Raw genomic sequence first — 21,535 nt, forward strand, 5'->3', positions numbered from 1 at the left:
CAGCCCGCCGCCAGGCGCCTGCAGCCGGGGCGAAGCGGCTGCCGGGCAGGCGCGGGGCCGCCGCTCATGCCGGCGCGGCGCCGGGACCCGGGGGCGGGGGCTCGGGGCGCTGCTGCGGGCGGCACTCGGAGCAGTGGGCCGCGCCGGCACGGCCGCAGCTCACACCCCGCTAAGCACCACGGCGGAGGCACTTTGACTTTATCCCTGCCGCCATGCCATGGGGGAGCCCCCACCGCCCCGCCTTCCTCCTCGCCCAGCTGGCTGCGGAGCCGGGGGGGTTTTGGTCTCTTAGTCAAACCCCGCCGTCGCCTCGGCTGCCCTTCGCGGGAGGAAGGGCGGTGATTCACGGGACGCTGCGAGGGCCGGGAGCGGAGCACGAGTGCTCTGGCGGCGTGCGGTGCCCCCGCCCGCCCCGCTTTCGGACTCCAGCCCGACCGGGCACCCAGAGGGGCAGCGGAGGTGCCGGCGCTTGAGGGGTCGGAGAGGAACGAGTTGCTGAAATGACGGGTTTGGGGCAGGGTGTGAGGTCTGCCCCGCGCCCTCATCACTTCGGCTGTAAAGCTCCACCTGAACGGGTTCATGTTAGGACACTGCCTGGTGGCAGCGGTCGCTCCCAGACTACGACGAGGAGACAATTATTCATCGCTAATCTTTAAAAACAAGCCAAAGCCGCCCGGGAGAGTGCTCTGTCTCATGCAGCAGCAGAGGTGGCGTGCTGGGGCTGCGCAACTGTCAGCGAGCGCTTCCTCGGGCTTGTGGGCTGCCTTTGGCCAGACCCTGTAGCAGCACCCGGCTCTTCTCTGGGATCCCTGACCCGAAGGGGCCATGCGATTTTCACATTTATGTTGCCTTTATACAGTATATCCCTTTTAGCCTGCTCGTGGTACTGGTCTGTCCTGTAGTTTATGGAGCGTACAGTAGAGGGATGGAGGCTGAGCTCTTGCACGAGCACTTAGTTTTCAGTAAAACTGCAGATTTATTAACGGGATTTTAGTGGGCTTTATAACATTTCCCAGCATGCATAGTTAATACTTTTGTCTTCTCTGGGTTGCATTCAATGTTCTGCCTTCTCTCCAGATGGAAAAGTAAACTGTCAAACAAGCAGGATATTCCTTCACAGAGGAAGAGAAGCCAAGAGAATGGACTGAAACTTAACACCTTTACATGTAGAAAACAGTGCACAACCCTTTCCTCCTCACTTTAACATCAGCAGGGGCAGCATGCTGTTTCCCCTGTTACAGGGTCTCTGCCTTGCTTATCTTAAATGTTCCAACCTCAAACTGACAGCTTTAATGGTTTGCAAAAGTTTTGATTGCAACTGTAGTGCCATACTATTAGCCTTCTACACTTAGTAGCCTTGCCTTGAAAACTATGAAGCACTTCCAAAGTAGTATTGTTGTTGTACTGATATTTTGCAGTCTTTCATATCAGGATATCCTGACTCATTGAACAAAGGGGTTAAGAACAAAGAAATAGATGATGTGCAGTACAGTAGCACAAGCATTGACACATTCATACAATCTGTGGTTATAATTTTCTAGAAAGGCAAATTTTATTGGTTTTCTTTTCATATGGCTTATTGTGATATTTTAGGTGTTTCATATTGGTGTGTCTTGGGCAATCACTCTTTAAAGCCCTGTTCCTGTCAAAAAGGGATAAACTAGGCAACTGAAATCCAGAAGACTTTGAAGACTCTTTGCCTACTGGGTGGTTTAAGCCTTACACCCCAACTACTTCATTTTGGTTTTGCACAACGAGGAGTTGCAGTAACTTTTTCAGCTATTGTTTTTCCTCTTTGTTTACCTCTGTGCTTTGTGGTCCCCACTGAGGCAAAGGGCAGAAGTGCCAGAACACTCTCAAAGAAAGGCTATCCTTGTGCCATTTCCATGGCACTGGATGCAAAAAGTGATGAAGAAATAACTGATAGTCACACTTAGTGCTATGGTTTAGCTGACAAGGTGATGTACTGGCAAAGGTTGGACTCAATTGTCATGGAGATCTTTCCCAACCATAATGATTCTACGATAAAAGATACCAGACATCTTGGAAGGCAGTGTATTCACAGATGCCCAGACCAATTTTTAGATGAGTAACTGAATATTTAAGTGTTTAACAGAACTCATCCACCAGCCCTCTTGAAAGCAGCAATAAAAATCTTCTGAGATTTCAAAAGCTACACTACCTTCTTGTGTCCTTAAAACTGTGAAAGGTTTTGTATCATCTGTAGCTGGGTCACTTGGGTGTGTACCTGTCTTATGGACAGGATCAGAATTAATTGCTGTATTTGTTTTCACTTACAGTTCTACAGGTGCAAAGGAGGAGGCCAGTCAAAAAACAAACTGAAATACATCTGTTGTTATAGTTTCAGTATTTCAAGAAGCTCTGCAATAAACCTAAAAGAACAGTATGTACTTCTTCTCTTGGAAAATTACTGTCATATGAAAACAACTGTGTTAGATAGCCTTGAGTTTTGTTTGTTTTTTTCTGGTTTCTGACCAGTTTAAGGATCAGCAGTTGCAAATGAAAAAGCATGTTAAAATTGTTGCTTGGCATTAATGGGTATGTTTGTAAATTAATTCATCTTATTCTTAATAAACTTATGCTTCACAGTTGTACTTCAATTCAATGATTACTTATCCTTGATTCATCCAAGATTTTGCTGTAACTGACTTTCTTTTTGTCTTTTTCATTATAAGAATGGAGCCACATAAGAGCTGCTCACAGGAAAGCCTGGAAGATCTGTATTTGATTATGAGGAATTTTAGCATCAAAAATCAGCTGTAGCATCCCTCTCAGAGATTTCTAATTGACAAAATGCTCAGATTTTGCAAGTTCTCTGTTTCTCTGACTTGAGTTGTGCTGTGATGATTTACCCAACTTGAAGATGTGACCTCAACACCATGCTTTTCATTGCATTTAAGAAAATCCATCAGAACTAAAACATACTCCTACACAGCAATTTACCCAGCCATTTGTAAGTGCATTTTAAGCAGTCCTTGAGCAAGCTTGTCTCACCTAAAATTTCTCCTTTTGCATTCACACTTCCAGCCAGATTTGAAGGAAATAGTTCAGCGGAGATGGATGGCTTTATTTCTAGCAACTGCATTTCTCTCTGACTCTGAGTTAAAGAAGCTTAAGTGATTACAAGAGAAATATAAATGTATTAGCTCTGTCCCTCATTCATTCCGGGAAGCAATGCCAAAAAAAAAGGCAAATGGAGTCATCTGAAAACATGACAAGGCAGTGCATATTTTCACAGGTAGACATGAGAACTGGAAAAGACTTGAGGAAAGGAATATTGCAGTGGGGGAAAAGGGAAGAGAGTAAGCTGACAGATTAATAGCTGGTGTTTCATAGTTGGTGTCTCTTAAAAAGTTTTACTTGTTTGCTTATTCACTCCGAAGTTATGTACATAAGAGCAGCAGCAGCAGCAGAATTGCATGCCAGATGGTAGAGGAAGTGCCTCATGTATCTTTCCAGTCTACTGAAGCCTGCGGGGTTCTTGTTAACCCACTGCTCTGGTTTTCATTGCAAATCCCTTTCTTCCCCTTTTTTCTTTTCCTTCCTTCAAAGAAAAAGGAGGGAGGGGGAAAGAGAAAAAAAAAAAAAAAAAAAAAAGAAAAGCCATAGTTTAAACTGGCAATAGCACCATCCTTTTGGCTTTGAGCTCCTCTGTCCTGTGCCAAATATACTGTCTCCAGCAGCTCTCCCTCAACAAATCAGTCCAGACACACAAAAGCTGTAAAAAAAGAATGGTGAAGAAAGATCCTTGATTCTCCTCTTCTATCCCCCCCCAGCCTTTTCCTTTTGCTTCCCTCCTCGAGCTTCATTCTGCAGCAATGGTCTCCTTCTTGCCAGTACTGTAAGTGATACTGGGACCTTGAGCCTGCAGCGTTGCTGACAGCTTCCTTAGAGTACAGGCGCCTTTGCCTTTCTGTATTAACAGACTATTGTAAAGCAGAAGTAATATTCTATTATTCCTCCCTCTTCCATCTGATAGCTGATGTTTGAAAAAATGGCTCATAAATTATTAGCATGGCAGAGTCATTACTTTGGGAAACTTTTCCTATTCTTTCAGCTAACCCCCACCACTGCATTGTGTCACAACTTACATTTCCAAACAGACACCTAAAAAGATTTTTTATAAGCTATTTTTACTGTATATTATTAAAAAATTTGGAAAAATACTCCCAATTTTTCGAGTGATTCACAAACATTAATAAGTCCAAATGTAGAGACCAGTTTCAAAGACTGTCAGATACCAATTTTTAGAAAGCGTAAATCATGTGTCTTTAGGTGGCACTTATTAGTGGAATAATCTTAAATCAGTAGTTACTTATGAAAAGTACGCCTTTGCCTCTGTCCCAGGAATTATAGAGTCATGCAGAGACAATAGGCTAGGCCATTGCCTAAGGTCAGAATCAGGAGATGATGCCATCCCCAGAATCAAGTTTTAGGAGGTTTTAGGGGGGTGAGTTTAATGTAAAAGAGGAGATGGCAAATGTTGGGGCACAGTCTTTACATGTAAAGTTAAAAAAAAAAAAGAAAGTGCTATACATTTGCAGGGCAGCATAATCAGAGCAACAGAGAAAAGAAGAATGCAACTGAGTAACTTTTAAAAGGGACAAGGGAACAGAGTGCCTAAGAAAGTTGGAGAATATGACAGAAGAAACATAAGCAGGCACAGTTCTACAGAATCTTTTCTAATAACCTCCTGGAAGGTTTCTTTCATCACTTTAAAAATCATAGTAGAATTTTCTTATTCTTTGCCTCACAGTTGTCTCATTCCAGAGGTCTATTATTTTAATGTCATTCTTACTAGTAAGAACAATTAGTTATCTCTATCATTGCAATTACTTCATTAAATATGAAGAAATTTATATTTATATGAGGAAAGTTGCTATGTCTTTGCTCTAAACTGGACAAATAAAATTCTCTAAATTCTATCTCAGAAGGTTTTTCCCAACTTTGAAATTATTTTAATATTTTTACTATGAATTCTCAACAATACAAAACTTTTCTTTGATGCATACTAAAGGTACACAGTAGAAGATTTTTTTTTGTCTGCTACCAACTCACTGTCAAGAGCAGTGAGCTGAATTTCTAGGAGAATGGTACAATTAATTAATTGATTGTTATTGCCTGAGCTTGGCACAGCATCACGCCTTGAGAGCCTCTTCTACTGGGAAATGTGGAAGACAGACAGTAGTGTTCTATGGGTTCATAATCTTTTGGTTGTTGTCAGACTCCTTGGAAAAAGGTTCTGGAAATAGAGGAATAAGGATTGCTTGAGTTCTGTAGGGCAAGGAGAAAATGCCTTTTTCATTCTTAGTGCAAGTGAGAGAGTAAATTTTTATGATTAACAATTTGTACTACTAACTGAGCAAAAATGCTTGCAATAAAGGAATAAACAGAAGTCCATAACTAATTGGAAACAGTGAGGTTGTGTAATATTTCCTTTGCTCACTCAGGAAAATTAAAAGTTCAGCATACTGAATCTGATGATTCAAATCTCCCACAGTAAACAGCAAAATTCTATGTGGCTTTAAAAGAACTAGCAAATAACAGAGAATACACTCATCTCACCTTAATAAACCATAATAAGAAAATCATAATGATAAGCTGAAAGAAAACTAAAAAGGCAATTGCCAGCATGATATTTAATTGTGTTGCACAATGTATCTGATGGACTCTGTTAGTTTATTCCCTCCCTTAATTCTTATACATGAACAAAATTTACCTGTTCCAAGGCAAAGTCAAGGGATTTAAGAAAAACTCATTGCCTGAGTTTACAGAGTGATCATTGCAACAGATGCTTAATGATGGACTAGGCTAATGGAGTGGGAGGTTAAGAACACTGCATCAGCTTGAAAATGTTAGTAGTAGAAATCAGGTAGGTAGAAAATAATGGTTATTAACTGTTATTTGGGACAGTTATGACTATATGCTAGTCATCATCTCTGTGAAATAACCCTATGAAAAGAATAACCTCTGCATCCCACAGGATTCCCTTTAGGGAATAGGTGAAAAAAGGCTGAGTAGAAAAAAGAACTGAACAGGTGAGAGACACCTATCCTTTAAATGCGTAACTAATAGTAAGTAACTGTAGGATCTCAATGAATTCGAAAGGACTGCTGCCATCTTTAAAGCTGAGCATGTGCATACATATTTTCTCAGTTGGGACCTATGTATCTAAAAGTTATGGCAGCAGTTTGAAAGATGAGATGTACCACATTTGAAAAACTGCTTCTGTCACATCTTACCTTAATGAGATGGCATGGGTGGCCGCATGGCCTGTGGTGTCCTTGCCCCTTATGGTATACAGAAAAGACTTGTGGCTATAATTTGGTCTTTTTCTGTCTTTTGAAATTATAAAAGTGACTAGCTAAGAAATCTGCACTAAGTGATACCTAGTTTAAATTTTTTGTCAAAGAAAGCTCAATACAGTAAGAATAAATGGAACGTAAATATAAGGATAAATACAGATGAATAATAGTGCTTGCTCCCTCTTTTGTAAATCAGGTATCACAAGATCTGATAACTTCATTTTTCCTTTTCACTTTTAAAATGGATATTAATAATATTTAACTAGGAAAAGAAGCACTATTTTAAATAAAATTAATACATGTTTCTTAACTTTGTTAACTTGTTAGATATTTGATGGCTCCACATATAAATATTGCAGAGATCTACTCCTCATTATTCTTCAGTCTTTATCTTTCTGACTTTAATAAGTAATGGTGAATTTAGCTCTTTGTATAATCCCATTTAGACCCTATAACGAGCGTTAGGATTACACAGGTGCAGACCTCTCCCAAATTTATTCCTATTTGCAATGCAAGAGTAAAATAATACAACTGAATTGCATTTTGCCCACTGGATTCTGGTTGCAGACTTATTATCTCTCACTAAATAAGCTTTGGTCATGTCGAATAGCTAGGCCACTAAATATTTCAGATTAAATATCTACAATTCTTGAGTACCATACCTACACTTCTGCTCATGTTGTATCCACATTTTATGCTGCTTTATTCTGCCTGCACATCAGAATTCCGACGACGTGCATATCCCAAAGCTGACATTATTTGCCCTCTCAGAGAAGTGCTATGGCTTCATTTCCCTCTTTGCATCTTGCTGACAGAAGTGGGTACAGTTTGCTGTGGGGATGGACAGGAGATGCAGCTGGGAAGTCGTGGGAAAGGTCTGACAATGATGTAAAAATATCCAAGTGATAAACTAAGCTCCCTCTGACCTACTTTCTCATGACTGCAAAATCAGGCCATATTTACTGTAATCAAGCTCTTTGCATTTCTTACAAATGCATTTGTGTAAATGTATCTCCACTGGGATGAGCAGCTTTGGAAATATACTGTCACTCTGTCCTGGCATTTTATTACCATGCTCTCGAAACCCACTGATAATCATGCAAACACTTGTTGGTTCTTGTCTTCACTACAGATTCTTCTTGATATATTCATATTGATGAAACTGCAGAAGGAAAAAACTCAGAGGAGATAGCCCAGGAGGAAAAGCTCTCTTTAAATAGTTAAAAGTATCCACTAGATCTGCAGATGGAAGGGAGGCTTTCTGGAAAACCTGTTTCTCTCACATCTATTTGGGCAGGTTGCTCTGAGTAATGCAGTTCCAGCTGTACCGTGCTTTCCAAGATATCCTGACAGTATGTAAAACCATAAATGTTTTCCAGTGTTTCCTAAGATATCTGTTACAATTTTTTTTTTCAATCCAGGCAATCACACATCATTTTGACAGGCTCTGCACAGCTTTTATGATAGCAATATTAATTTAGATACAAAACATCTGTAAGATGCATTTTAAAAGCCCCAAATGGATCAAATGCTTAGTAAAAGAAGGAAGTATTCAGGTTATTTTGAAAAGATGGTCAGGCAAATACTGTGTTATATGCAGATTTTTCCCCAGACCTTGGCCACATATCAAAATGTGAGCTTTGGTCATGGTATTGACATCCATAAACATCTCTTTCCATCAGCAGCAGTGCAATTACAGAAGTTTTCAGGTGGGATTGTCTCCCTTTCACCACCTGTTCAGTACTAGGAACTACATTTGCTTTTGCTTTTTTTCTGAGGTTTGCAATATTTTCAATCTATTTTTCTGAGGTTTGCAGCATCATGTGCCAAATCAATTACAAGGTATCACTGGCTACTTAATATTACAATTTTAAGACTTTTGAGTTACACTCTTTAGCTTGCCTTCTGCTGACAGAGATCCTCTAGAAACATCAAAACCATTTTCAGCCACCTTGGGATGGGATGAGAGCTAAATGTAAGAGTGATTGCTCTCACAATCAGTGTCTGCCAGTTGCAATGTGAAGATGCTTAATTCAGAAACCAAGCTCACATCCTTAGAATGATAGGCACCATCTTCTCTGTATAAGCATGGGCTTGTCAAACAGTCATCCTTCTATTGGAGTCTGTAGAGTTCTGATCACACTCAGAGAAGCTGACTGAGGCAGGTTGCTGTGCATTTCCATCAGCCAAGGAAAGAAAATTTCCATGCTTAAGGGAGCACTGAACTTCCAGGGACAGTTGTGCTCCCCAGTTCTCTATTCACTTTCCATACAGCTCTGTTCATGCTCTTGAGTGCTTTGAAGAGTGGAGATGTTACAGTGTTTGTTACTGTGTCCCAGAATCAGAGTTTTAAAAAAAAGTCCAAACGATGGCCCAGGCTATCTTTTCACTTGTTTTTAATGGAATATTGTGAATATACTAAATAAGTAAAATGGTCTCTGTTATTTTTATTGGGAACTTATGCACTTCAATGAAACCCATTACATAGTTGCTGGTTTTTTTTAAAGTATAATATCGATGTTCAAGTAATACCAGATGAAACTGATTTCCGCCACCACTAACTCTGGCTTTTCAGAAAGGGAAAGAAATCCATCAGTATTTCCAACTTCAGTTGGAACACTGGCACAGGAAACAATTGAGCAGGGCCAGTGTACAAGGAAGTGATGTAACTTTTACCAAATTTTCTGACTGTGTGGAAAAAAAAGTCCAGCATCAGTTGGCCTACACCCTATTAAACCACTAGTTTCCTGTGCCAATGAATTGGAAAATGAACTGCATCTCCTTTGCTGACATTTGCCATCTACATCAGCTGGTTTTTTAATGGCTAAATATCATATTTCCAACTACGCTATAACATGTGCTTGAGTAAGTCCAATAGGAAGTACTCATTTAAGTCTCATTTTGGCCTGAACATAAACTTCCTTTCTAATCATATCAGAAACAGAAGTGTGTGCTGATCTAGGACTGCCTGCTGGTTCACTAATATATTATTTTAAAAATCCTGGTTCCTTAGTTCAGAATACAATTCCTGACATAATGGTAGTAATGTTAGCAGTAGCAAGTTGGAAAGTAGAATTTGTTTTACAAAATGCGAGGTTTTTTATTAGAAGTTAGAAGTTAAAACCAAATGTCCATCAAGCAGAATTTAAATTTTTGCAGGAAATTACTTCTCAGAAAATATTTTTTTCCTTTTGATGTAGCAAATGTTCTCTTGAGATAACCTCCAAAAACTGCAGTATAATAAGAGATCCTATAACCTGGTATTTGAATAACATTTAACCTGGTATTGGAATAAAATTTGAATAAACATGTGAGAATATTAAAGCCTAAATAAATCAAAAAAAACAATAGTGAAGGAAAATTACCAGAAATGGTAAGAATGTAATGCTGGTTGTTTTTTTAACAAAATGAGAAACAAGAAGCAACTTTTCCTTCACAGAAAAAAATTGTTAATAAATTCTTTTTTAGAAAAAGAATTAAAACACTGCCTTTTCCAGGGCAGTATGAATCCACTGGAAAAGAAACCCCCAGCTTGCTGGAGCCATCTTATTGAACATTTTGTCTATGGAAGTGTGTGGAAGCCAGAGCAAGCACTGGACAATGTGAATGCAAGAATGAGGATGGGTTTGAGTAAAGAGCTCAGTGGCTTGCAGACGAAGACCTGATAGCATCCCTGTAGCACTCAAATATCACAGAACCAGTAGCGGTAAAATCCCAGCCTTGGTGGCTCTGTGGTTGCTGTCCTTTCCTGTGGCTGGGACCAAAGGACATGATGTACTGTGAGAAGAGGAATTGGTAGAAATTTTCCTGTTGAAAGTTAAACAATGAAGAGATATACAGGAGAAAATGCATGGTAAAAGAGAATCATAGAATAATTTGGATTGGAAAGGACCTCTAAAGATCATCTAGTCCAAAGCTCCTGCAATGAGGAGGGACATCTTCAACTAGATCAGGTTGCTCAGAGGCCTGTCCAGGCCCGCCTTGAATGGTTCCAGAGGTGGGGCATCCACCATCTCTCTGGTCATATACACCTGTAACTATATACACCTTCAGTGATTGGTAGCTATTTAGTATGGTTAATTATTTTCATTTTATTAAAAAAAAAAAATGCAGACATTTCTTAAGCAGATGATGGTTTTCTAGATAAGATGAAAAATATTAACCTCATAGTTTCTATATTTAAATATTAAATGCAAATAGTAGTTTTATTTAACATGTACATCAATTTTAGGTTATTTTTGTCACTTCACTGCAGCATAGAGCCAAATATAACTTTCCTAATAGCTTTTTTTCCTTTAATACTAGGTGCCAATATATTTTAGTGTGTATGTGGGAGTACAAATCATTCAAATTAAATAATGTGGTAACAGATGTCTGTGTTATTGGAGCCTTATTTTGCTAGATGTCATACAGACAGGTCCTAATTATCATTTAAAGGTCAGCATAAGAAACAGGGAGGCTTTCACAATGCCATCTAGTTTACTGAGCCTTCTACTCTGAATCACTGTATCAGAGTCTGTCTTCCCTTTGACTCAAAGAGGAACCATGGGAAAACAGCTAGATAATTTAACCAGCCAAAGTTTGTGCTGGTATTTGTGTAAGCTAATTGTATTCTAAATTATAGTAATGGACAGTGGAGTAGCATTTGAGACAGACCAAATGTCCTAAATTGTAACATTTGCTGTTTAACCATTGTGTAGTAGAATTTGGCAGACATCCAAACAACCAAACTTTGCTTTTGTTTTGATGTTCAAAATGTTCCATTGGTTTAGAAATAAATAAATATTGGAGTCATCTGTGCATCCCAGTTTCGGCTGAGATCAGAAGTAGGATGAGAGTGGTGCAGAAGGTGCTTCCAGGGAAAAGAATCTCATGACAAAATTCTGATCTCAGGTTTTCTGCTTAAATTCCAAGATACTAAGATAAATTCAAACATTCAGAAATTGATTTTTTTTTTTTTTTTAGTAAGATGCACTCACCAAAGCTTTTGAGGTTTTCCTGTTATCTAATAAATGTATCAGCAGTATTGCTTGAAAAGTGTTGATTTTGCAAATTTAGTCTCTGAAGCTCAAGAAAACAGTAATGGCAATGGCTGTGTGACTAGCTGTAAATTAGCACAATAACCAAAACAGTTTTGTTTTCAGCAGATCTCATAATATCTATTCTCATTTAAAGGAATTCCACTGCATTGATAGCATTTTGTCACTTTCTGTCTCCTTCATATGGTCCTTATGGGAAAATAAATGAAAATGAGCTGTGCTTTTGTGGCCTTCCATCTCTCCAGATGTCACCTGAAAACTACCCAAAAGATCTGTCACAAATTACACATATTCTTAAAAAGTAATTTGCCTCTTGTCAGAGCAGATAAAAATTCAGCTCTCTGGTCTGTCACAGTGCCTGTGTGATACTAAGAACCCAGTTTTAATCACTTTGCCTATATCTAAGCTGCCTAAACTGTGGAGTTCCTCCTCCTTCTATAGTTGGCAGTGTGAGACAACTGAGAGCTGGGATGAGATCTAGAGCTTATTTCTTGTTTTTCTCTTGCCTCCTGGTTTCTCTGTGAAAAAGTCCAGGGATGTAAGCTGCAAAAGCACCACACTTCACTGGGTAATGCTGGTTGATAAGGAAACCAGAACTAAGTCGTTTGTATATCTGTCACACTGTATACATGTAATTATTATCTTTGGATAGTATGGGAATAGTGTTAACTTTTTTCAAAGGAAGGAAGTCATGTTAAGAATAATTAAGCTCTAGTATACTGTAATAACAGAGGCCTTACACCTCTTCCTAAACACATTTATTTTGAAGAATCTGTCTCCAACACAGTTGCATACATACAGTTTAACAGTTGGGTTTGATGATCTAAAAGGTCTTTTCCAGTCTAAACGATTCTGTGGTCCTGCGAATCTGGGCTATCAAGATTCATAGCTATCTAGTCACCCTCAGGGTACAGGTGTGATTGGCAAGACAGTACAAATAACAAATGCATGCTGACATGAAACACTGTTACCCAGGTTCAGATATGGTGGAGTTTTCCCCAGGGAGTCGGCGTTCATCACTTTGCAATGTCAGTGAGTTGTGCCAGGTAGCACTGGCAGCCCTGCATGACCTTGCAGAGTGCTGTGTCCCCAGCTAACCTGGGTGTCTTGGTGTGAAGGACACGTGAGAAGCCTTTCCCTGGGCCAGGTGTGTGCAGGGAGGGAGTATTTGCAACCACCCCCAAAGCCCTCAGCAGGCACAATGTACAAGTGGTGCTATTGTTGTCTTATTGTCCAGCCCAGTTCTGGTTGGGCAATTATGGTTGACAAAAAGTGTCTTGCATCTGCAGTTGCTTTAATTATGAATAATATTTAAAAGGGGTTTTTTTTGTTGTTCAAAATCTTCTGATTATTTGTGTTTTATTATTTTTGTTGTCTTTCCAATAACACCTGGGCTCCTAGGTGAGGGTATAGTGGTAATAGCTGTGGTAAACTGTGGTAATAGCTGTAAGCTCTGCAGTTCACCCATGGCTGAAGTGTGACTAGCAATGAAGAGGGTTGGATATAAATGCTATTTGTATCTATGGAACTTGAATAGATTATGAGCAAAAAATTTAAAATACTGTTGTGTCCAAACCAATATTTCGGTCAGAGAAGTGGGATAAAGATCAATTCTGGGCAGAACAGTGGGATAAAGACCAATTCTAAGAATCATCTATCATTGTCACAAGTAACAAAGGCCACAGTTACTTTATCCCCTTTATGGTTTGTGAGGAGTCATTTCCCTTAATTTAACACAGGGAAAAGTGCTTACCTAATTTATGTTTTGTTTCAGTCCTGTTGTGACTGGCAGATCAGCTGAAGGGTTGCAGCTGGTAGGCACAGCCCACAAGTGCAGCCTGGCCCAAGCTGGGCAAAGCTGTGGGCCTGGCTGGAGACTGAGATGCTTTGGAGGTGAGATGTGCTCAGAAATTGCCCTGTCTGGCCTATCATTAGCACTGCATGCTGCAGCACTGAAATCAGCTGCAACAAATGCTTGCCCTCTCACCTAAATACTGAAAAAATTCTATTGCTGTAGAGGTGAGCCAGTTTGCGCTACACAGTAAGTGAAGGGCTGTGCATCTCTGAGAAGAGCTAGCACTTAAATGTGTTTTAACATGAGCTACACTGGATGAAGAGCTGTGAAGCAGTAAGAAAGTGAGGCAGAAATTCCTGTGTGTGATTTCTCTGTTCTGGATGTGTGTGGCCTTGGGTGGGAAGAAAATCTTCTCATCCCATCTGAAAGTAACGGTGTCTTGTTTCTGAGAAGAGCATAGACTTTGGAAAGTTGTTATTGTGAATATCTGTAAACAATTTTCATGCATTTCTTTCATATGTGTTATTTTCTACATTACTAGAGAAACTTTTTTTTTTGTTAAATTTTGCTAAGAATTTACATAAAACTCCTCCAGTTGTACTACACTAAACACCATTTAAATGTATGAAATTTTCTTTCATCGTGAATCCATAGCTTTTAAAACCAAGAAGCTAGTTTCCAAAAATTTGCTGATTTGGGTATCCTGATTCCAGACAATGCAGTTAGAAGCAGCTAAAATTAATTGATTTTCAGGAACTAATTAATAAGTATAATTTGACTAAAAGGTATATGTTAATATGTTTAGAATGTTTAATATGTTGCATGTTGGTATCATAAAATCATAGCCTGAGGTTTTCAATTATGATGGAAAAGATATAATAGCTGAGGAAAAGGTATCATCATTCCTTAAAGTGCCAAGTTGCCTTTTAAAATATGTGGTATCAGGTTTCTTGGCTGGACTAATTCCTCCCATGTCATGCAATAGTATCTGCATTCCCAGAGCATGTCCAATTTAGTGATTTTTCTCTATTGCACCATGTAAAATGCCTTTTACGTACACATTGTAGTACTTTGCATTTGCTTAGTACTGCACAATGAGCACTGTATATTTTCTAGAAAACATGTATTTCCTCTAATGCCCATGTATGTGGAGTAGGCTTGTGTCCAGACACAGCAAGGCAAGCCAACATACCCACTCCCACACATGCACATCTGGGACATTTAGAATTAAAAACAAGAATATCAGGCAATGTGAGACTCCCTTTCTACACCTGTAGCTGCATTACCTATGATCATTGTTAAAAAATTAAGATCAGACACAAGTTGCAATCAAGCGTTTTAAAATTTCCTTAATTATTCTGTAATCAGAACTGGCTGATTTTAAACATGATGTGAACTGGATGTCTGGTTCTTCATACATGTGAGCCCTCTCAAAGTCTTACTGCCCTCTCTCATTACAATTCCTCCTCACAGAGAAGGAAACTCTTGATCTAGTCATCCTTGGGTCCCTTCTAGTTAACCAATAGAAACAGCTCATTTGATTCATAGGAGGTATTTACATTGCCACACTTTATTTTGAAAGAAGAAAAGACCTGTCAAAATGTCTTTCTGTTAACTGCCAGGAAGCCTCAGATATAAACATTCTTACTGTGGATATATAAAGGTAAAAAAGAGGTAAGGAGAAAGTACACTGCTCCCCTGGACATTCAATGTGCTCTCTGTGAAAAGAATTTACCACCCTCAGTATTGTGCAATAACAATTCCTTCTTCAGAGCTGACATCCCGCCCTTGTACTCTTCAACCAAGACCTTTCTGTGCCTTATTGTCTCCTGCTTTCTTTCCTTTTACTGGATGAAACCCCTTCTTAAGGAGTAATTCAATAAAGTGAGAGAACATAGTTAAAGACTTCAGAACCAGGAGCTTCTTTATAATAAAGTTTCGTAATTTTTTTTGTAAATTTATTTTGTATGTTTGATCTATGCATAAAACATGACTAAACAAGCCTAGGAACTATGCGAATCTTGGTATTTTGGCTCGGTACCAGCCTCTTACAAACTTTTCCTCACTTCACTTGTCCAAAACAATCTAGAACTTCAGCTAGGGTCATCTATTTCTATATTCAGCCTATGATGGCAAAAGCACTTACAAATATTAACAGCTATTCCATAATGATGAGACAATGAAGTGAAATACCTCCAAATAACTCCAGCAGATTTTTTTTTTTCCCCTATATGAGCCTGAGGAATTAAAACAAATCCCATTTAGATAGGCCAAGTTTTAGGGGACAGTTAATGACAGACACAGTAATTACAGGAAAGGCTACCTCAAAGAGCCCGAGTTCCACATCAGTAACAAACTGTTACTGATGAATCAAGAAGATAAGACTACCTTTACGGACAAACGGGAAAGGGTCTAAAAACAGATGTTCCTGTTAACAATGGGAAAATATCTGGAGAAAAGCCAAAGTCTCATTTATTTGTGCAGGCTTTAGGGAAGAAGGTATAGTGTATGGTTGCCATGCTAGGAATATGAGAAAGCAAATTAGCAACTGAAAGGCTGTTCGAACAGAAATCTATCTTAAAAGGCAGTGTATAGATTTCTAGGATTTGTACATGATGAAGTTTCTGTAATGCTTATGTGGATGGTTTGAGGATGTTTGTAATGAGACACACAAACGTGTTTTACCATATGAAAGAGAGCACAGTAGGGAATCGGACTTCCTATCACATAATTGAGCAGAGTATATGTATGAGTATGCCAGAGTATTGAAGGAGAAGAGGTATATCGATTTTCTGGTGGTGGGAGATGAGAAGGACAAGGCTGCTGGCATCTGCAGCTGGCCTGAGCAAGAGGAATTACTTTGTTTGTTACAACCTTGTGAGCTTTCATGTGTTTGTTTCCCTGGGGGCAGGAGCTAAAACCTGTTGAGATGTGATTGTCCTTGACTTCCTGGAAGCAGCAGATAGCCCACCAGATGACTAATAGCCTCAGCACACTGGTGTGGCCAAGACAGCTACCTCCTACAGTCTCCTGGGTCAGTCAATGGGTAGTGTGATAAAAACTTCCACTACAATTCTAAGGGAACCATTAGGACTGCTGGGACTCAGCTCTAGCATAATTTCTGGAGAGGGATGGGCAGTTGAGCAGCTGGAGAGCAGAAGCAGGGATGAGAGTTCGGAGAGGACAGAAGTAGCAGGCCGCATAGGTCTTGTGAGTTTTCCCATCATTTGGACAGCCCAGGGTGAGCTGAAAGTGGCAAATTCAGGCAAAAGTAACAATGAACCCCACAAGTACATCAGCTGGAATTTTTACTGCCTTGCAGGATGAATAGGCCAATGTGTAGAGAGAACTTGATGGTGTTGGAAGGTGTTCAGTACAGCTGCTGTCTGCTGGCTGGAGCTAGAACTAGATGCCCACAGCTGCGGGGAGATGTATGTGTTTCTTGCTTTTGTCAACTGATAACTTCCTGGACTTCTGAATTAGGAGAGTCTTAAGTTTTTACCTTGCCATAAAATGAAATGCCAAGAGGATCAGGTCTGTAATTTAACAATAAACATGAAGCCAGTAAGTCATAGCTTTGTTTAAGTAAGACCTTGTTAGGTCACGTCTCTTAAAAGTAAATTAAAAGGAAAGATATAAGTGGATTCAGCAGCGAACGATTTATCTTTGACCACATGTTATCAACTAGATGGCCTTATGCCTTTAAGTCTAGGTTAATTATGGTTTTCTCCAACAATATCCAATTACATGACGAATAACCTTGGCATCTAAGGCAGGAACCTCTGATATGCGTCACTTCTTAACTCAAGACTGTTATCAGAGTTATCACTGCTGGCTGCTGAAAAATCAGCCTGCTATTGTTACATTCCCATTCAGAGCACGCTGTCTTCCAAAACATCCGAGCAGACCTGACAGACTGACAGCTGGGAGTCCTTTGACATACTCTACCAGAGGGAACTCCTGGGGGGAATAAGCCAACTGCATTCATGGCACTTCCTCCTTTGTAGTGTGTGGTAACGTAGCTGAGGAATCCAGGGAAAGTGTCTCCTGTGAGAGACAAAGCAGCAAATACATACAGGAAATCTTCAGGTTATATTTCTGCTTTGCACTTATTTTACTCCAGGTTCTGTAACTACTCCAGTAGTTACAAGTTACGAGGACAGAAATGTCTTGCACTGTGAAAATAAAAACTTTTATATACAGGGATCAAGCACTCCACAAAGAGAGAAGCATTCCATTTCTGACTAGCCTTCGACCCCATAAGCAATAAAGACTGAAAAGCATTATTAGAACAAGTGTTATTATTAAAATGCTTCCTAGGAATAGACTAGAAGGTGATGTAGTTTGTACAGTAACATCTTGTACTGTCTTAGAATAAGAAGAGTCATTATAAATTGGTAAAAGAAGGCATGAATTTCATTACAGAATTGTTTGGGATGTTCGTTACTAGAAATATCTATTTGATATATATTATTTCTTTATCAGTTTAGCTATATAATGCACTAATTAGCCAGGGATTTGCACTTAATATATTTAAGTCTGGTTTGAATCTTTGGTTATTGCTTTAGAAACATCTACTGCCACAAAGAAAAATTATCTTCCCAGCCCTTTACCAGAAAATATAAATTTTTGACTCATAGCTAATAAAACTTTTGTTAATAATTAAAGAATGTTGATGATTAGATGCAGCCTACAGTTGCTATGCTTGGATATTACAGATGAGATCTATCAGTATCTGTTTCTTAGTGAATGTGAAAACATTCCATAGGTCATCAAGATGTTACAGACTAGATCCAAAAAATGTTCCTGAACTGGGATTTTGGAATTCCAAATAGTACTTTGTGCTTAAATCCAAGGATAAGACCCTGAAAACTCCCACTAATCTTCTGTTTGACATTGAAAATGCTTCAGCACTCTGCCCAGTGCAAATTTCTTGCTTTGCTTTCTTGCGTTTTAACTTTAAAACCCAGTTGGTGTCTGAAAGATTTTGAGTTTGAGTGTACTCAAAAGAACCTCAGATGAAACAGAGCTCAGAAGCCACTGCTGCTTTCACATTTCCACCCTATTTGCATCCAGATAAGAAACATTTTTTCTGGAGTCCCGTTGGGCTCACTCCAGTTGGTGCTCTCAGTATGTGCCAGGTACATCTCATCACAAGTTCTAGCAGTGACCATTACAAAATAGGACTAGGAGGAAAAGAGATGCCTTTTCTTTATATAACAATAAAACTGAGCGTGGAATTTATGTATCAGTTTAGCACTTACAAGGGTTATCCATAAACTGGGGGAGCAGGTTAAATTTCACTGTCTGCCAGGGGGAAGGTTTCTTCTACAACTTGTAGCTCCAAGCAGAACACCTTGCCTGCAGCATTAGGTGTACTGAGCAGGAACAGTCTTTCTGTGCAATAAAGAATTCCAGGTTAGTTGTGTATGTGTGCGCAATAATGCAGTGGGTTTGTAGTGTAATGGTTGACATGCACCTAGGATGAGGGAGAACTGAAATCTTCTCTGAACTTCACAGTCTTCTTCTTGGATTTCATTACGTGACATCTGTGGGGGACATCTAGTCCAGAGACCACAGTTTAGGAATGCTTCTTCAGTAGTGTGAGGTTTTAACCGGGGCAGATTAAGCTGCAATTTCAAAATTTAATCTATTTTTGGCTTTTAAACTCAGGCTTTTTTAATTTAAGATTTTTTCATTTTAAAGTAGCTTTACAGTAGCTCTCTATGGTTAAAAAATTGGTCAGGTGCTTGTGAGCCAAATGAAATGCAGGACTGAGAGTCCTCAAGTGAACAGGGACTGTTTGCAGTGAGTTTGTTCATATTCTTTTTCTAACTGGCTGATAAGCTACATACAGATGCTTTCAAAGTCTCACTGGGACTGCAGTGACTATTTCAATACTTAATAACTTTAAAAGACTGAACCTGCAGTTTTCCTGTTCCAGTGTTGCTACTTTATTTCATGGATACATATTTAGTTCCCCATTTGAAACGACATTTGCACTCCTCAGGCAGACTCAGACACAAATTGCTGTGATGTTTTGCCTCGGAAAAATTACAAATAACTTGCCTCAAAGTCTTGCATTACACACCAGCCAGCACTTTCGGGTAGCTTTATAGTGACAAGCAAAATATAGACAACTGTTCTACCAAGAAAGATGCATTCATTCTGGTGGTCTGGCTTTGGAAACTTGATTAAAAACAACTTCTTTGTTTATTTTTACAGTAGTCAAAGGGTAACTGGCAAGTGTTTGTTCACCAGCACTCATGGGAGAAAACAGCCTGAAACGTGGGAGCAGGTGTTGCATTGGCCAACTTAAACCAGAGGGAAGATGACTAAAACCTTCCTTCATTCTCACCTCTTGCCAAATTAAATCCAATTTAGAGCAATGTGTTGCTACACATTGCACCAACATTTAAAGAAGATAAAACCCCTGACTTACTTATTTTAAAACTGAAGAAGTCCTGTTTTACAGTACCATTAACAACTTCTCTTACAAAAGAGATGCCACAGGATCAGTGAGCAAAGGGCATTAAGAGCAGAATTTTATATCTTGTCAAGCAGACAGCTCTTCCATCAGCAGAACACTCTCACAAGCTGCACAACAGCACCAATCTACAGCTGACACAGGCACTGCATCAGCTCCATCTCTCCTGTTACATCATCCATGTCACTGCAGAAATCCAATTCATCTTCCTTTATGTCAGGTCAGTTTATTACCACAAAGCTGGGTCACTAGAAATCTTACTTTTTAGTTCTAAGAGAGTAAGCTTAATAACGAAACATGGTAGAAACTGAAATTTTGGCTACAAAGTATTTTTATCAAAAAATTCCTGAATTCCACAGAGATTTTTTCCATTTGTCAGAGTGGTTTAGCGCTCATTTTCTTCCACAAACAAAACTTCAGTTTTTATCTGTAAATACTGGTTTCACAGATGTTGTAGGAATTCCTCAGGTGAACCTTAACATGTCTCTTTATCCCATTTTCTTCTGTGACTGAGGTTACTCAGCCAAGCTGAAACTTCTGTGAGCTGTCACCAGGGACTCCAGTCATATGCTGGAGTAACTCAGTGAGACACACAGTGATGCACCTCCTGCATAAAACACTGAAGCACCCAGACCTTTAGCAACCCTGCCTGTTAAACGCCACATCACCTTCTCTGAATCTAAACTTGTTACCAGACAAAGGATTTCCACTAAAAACTACTGGATTTGGGTCTCAAGTTTTCATCTTTTACTGAAACGTAATTACAAGATCTAATTTCAGGAAGACAACTTTTGTCAATCATTTCTGAAGAAATTCTTCTTTCAGCCAGCTTAGGTGCATACTTGTTATCAAAAGCAGGTAAGTTTTTGCGTGGAAGAGAAGTGGGCATAGTGACAGCAAAAACAAGGGCAAGAACTGAATGATGGGCCCTGCTGATGTGAACCTGTACTTCTGGTGTAGCTCCTACTAAGGGAGTTAAATACGTCCATAATATGAGATCCTGCATCACATCTTGTTACTCTCGAGGCAGCTTCAGCAAGATTATAAAAACCAGATGGATAAAGGTGCTAGTAGCTTAGTAATTCCTGCAGATGATCTTTCCATTTCGAGGAAGATTTCTGGCATGACAGTGTTAGAGGGATTTATGCTGTTTTGCAGAAGGAGGGCTTGAGGCTGCATAGCTGCCAGCCTAAAACCTTTCTAGATCTACTACTGGAAATTCACTTAAAATTAAACATCAGCAACACCGTCCCCCAACAAAGACTTGGAACAAAAAATGTCAAGTAGGAAATGTTCAGGGTGAAGAGAGAATGGTGGTGCTTCTGATTACAGTCAAAATCAAATTCTCCCCCATCCCATTCTAGGATTTCAGAAAGCTTTCCAGCACACATCTGCCTCCAGTTTCCTCTTTGTTTATTCAGTCATCAATTATCAAGAGACTTTTTGTTTTGTCTCAAGGAGCTGCACAATTTGAAGCAACTGTGGTATCTAAGATGGTTCTGCCTAAACCAAACACAGATTCCTTCATGGCACAGAGAAACTGGTTTGGATTAAAATAAAAATATCCAAAACCAACAACATTTTCTCTGTAAACTGTTCTGAGGGCTATTATAATGTCATTTTTCCCCCTGAAACAATACACAGACTTCAAAAGCCCTGAGTCTTGTTCTCAAACAACAGAAAATAAATGAGATTTGACAGCATGATTTATGATGCTTCCATTCCTTTTTTTAAGAAAAGTGAAATATGTTAATAATTAAAGCAATGCAAATTTGTGTTCTTCTGGTTTCTAAAGTATTATGACATGCACTTGCCTCAAGAGCTGCCTAGGACCAATGTACAATGGCAGCAATTGCACTTGTGCCTTAAATGTGGTAGCTCCCTGGAC

General features: G+C 39.4%; 1 protein-coding gene across 2 annotated transcripts in view; it reads right to left on the bottom strand.

The window, feature by feature from the left end:
* Nucleotides 1-21,535, bottom strand: part of PDE7B (phosphodiesterase 7B) — a 172,453-nt gene that overhangs the window by 82,873 nt on the left and 68,045 nt on the right. The gene's annotated exons all lie outside the window — the stretch shown is intronic.

Source organism: Corvus kubaryi, unplaced genomic scaffold, assembly GCF_017639235.1.
Source record: "Corvus kubaryi isolate FWS band 111438036 unplaced genomic scaffold, C.kubaryi_AGA036_p1.0 split3-73, whole genome shotgun sequence".
NCBI classification, from domain to species: Eukaryota; Metazoa; Chordata; class Aves; order Passeriformes; family Corvidae; genus Corvus; species Corvus kubaryi.